At 42.6% G+C, this 1,960-nt stretch overlaps 1 non-coding gene across 1 annotated transcript; it reads left to right on the top strand.

Annotated features, from left to right (window-relative positions):
* Positions 1-1,138: 1,138 nt before the first annotated feature.
* On the top strand, positions 1,139-1,245 carry LOC120080678. The gene has a single exon (XR_005482627.1). It is a non-coding gene; the product is annotated as a small nucleolar RNA R71 (small nucleolar RNA).
* The last annotated feature ends 715 nt before the right edge of the window (positions 1,246-1,960 follow it).

The following is a 1,960-nucleotide window of genomic DNA, read 5'->3' as shown; positions in this document are numbered from 1 at the left end:
CAAAGACAAGAGTGAGGAAAATAAAAGTACTCGAGAAAGGTTCTATTATTTTGGGAAGATGAAGTAAATTAATGTGTTCAAGATCCCCAAGTAGTTGAGTATGGTTTGGATTTTAAGACATGATGTGAGTGGTTACAAAGTTTATGCTTCAGTGTAAAAGAAGAATTTATCGTTACTATTTGGAACTTTGGACCACCTTATGCGCTGATGGAAGAAATTGTGTAAATCGTTGGTTGTGAAGCACAGTTTCGACATGAAAGTACTTTTCCAAAATAAAAATTTATTGGGTTTCACCACATTTGGGTTGGTTCCGGTGGGCTCTTCCCCTTCTTCCATTGTCGTTTTTTCGCTTAGCAAGAAGACTGCTAGGCATTGCTCCTTCCCTGCACCCTCCGAGTTGCGAGGGAGCTCAGCTGAGCTCGGCAACATCCCTTGCAGTCTGTTTTTCAGCTCGCCCGCAATTTGTCATATTTGGATTTCGAGATTGCGGATTGAAGTCGCCTGATTCTGGAGCACCGTCTAATTCTTTTCTATGTACTGCTTTAAGAGGCTCTCCAGGGAAGAAGATTGTGGCGTTTGTGAGCTGCTGGCTTGATTTTGCGTTTAACCGTTCATTCACGGGAAAAATCCTGACGACCTTTCCTTTTGCGCCATAGGTTGATAGCTTTATTGTTGATTTTTCCACCCAAAGTTGGGGTGGTTTCTCCACTCGGGGTTGTATGTATCAGAGAAAGGGTTATTCTTTATGAAGCATACTGACTGTAGATTCCTTGGGCATTCTTCAATCGGATGTGCTTCTCCACAGGTGACACAACTCGTGTTCGTTTGAGCAATTGCGTTGACCTGTCCTTTATGCGTTCCCGGGCTAATGATTGCGATGCCTTGTATCAGATTCATCATCGCATTTATTTGATTTTGCAAGGATGCGATGGCCCCATTACTTGCGTCACCTTCTCAAATTTTATGTTGTTGATCGCTTTTCCTCCAGTCTTCATGATTTTTCGAAATGCGATTAAGAATATTTTTGGCCTTGTCATATGTTTTGTCAAGCAGACCTTTAGCTGCTGCTGCATTGGCAGCCATCTGCGATGTAGGGTTAAAACCGTGATAAAAGATTTCCATTTGGAGACAATCAGGTAAGCCATTATGCGGACAATCTCGCACTAATCTTTTAAAACTCGCCCAGGCGTCACTGAGCGATTCGTCAATATCTTGTTCAAAATTTGTAATCAACTTCCTCCTTCCTGCTTTCTCTGTCGGGGGGAAGTACTTCTTCATCAACTTCTTTACTACTTGTTCCCAAGACATAATCTCCCCTGGTTCGAGAGAATATGCCCATTTCCTTGCTTGGTCACACAACGAAAATGGGAACAAAGTTAGTCGAACCTCCTCAGCTGAGATGTTTGAGAACACAAAAGTATTGTAGATTTAATAAAACTCCGAAGATGGGCGTGCGGATCCTCACCACGTCTTCCACCAAACTGTCCGACCATCTGAATCATCTGCAGCATAACTGGCTTCATCTCGAACCTCGATCCATCCAAGGCTGGCCTCATGATTCCTGGTGAGAAATCATAAAGGTTAGGCAACGCATAGTCTCGGATGAGTCTATTGGGGTTGTTCGCCAGGAGAATGGGGTTTGTCATGATATTATTTGTGTTTGGTGTTCTGTCTTTCGGTTGTTCCACCATGTTGGGATTTCTCTCTTGTTATTGTCGGCGGGTGTTTCTTCTTCTTCTTCTTCTGAATGTTTTTTCAATCTCTGGGTCATAATTGGGCTCAGGAACTTGTCCTTCGTTTATACGACACCCGTTTCTTCCCTTACCAAAGGAGAAATAGTGCACAAAGATGGAAAGCTGCAAAGAAAATAAAAAAGTTATTGTTAGCACAATATGTACTGGTGTAGTCCCCGACAACGGTGCCAAAAACTTGATTCGTTATGAATGTGATGAAATAATGG

This window comes from Benincasa hispida, chromosome 6 (assembly GCF_009727055.1).
Source record: "Benincasa hispida cultivar B227 chromosome 6, ASM972705v1, whole genome shotgun sequence".
NCBI classification, from domain to species: Eukaryota; Viridiplantae; Streptophyta; class Magnoliopsida; order Cucurbitales; family Cucurbitaceae; genus Benincasa; species Benincasa hispida.
This window is presented reverse-complemented; position numbering and strand designations above follow the sequence as displayed.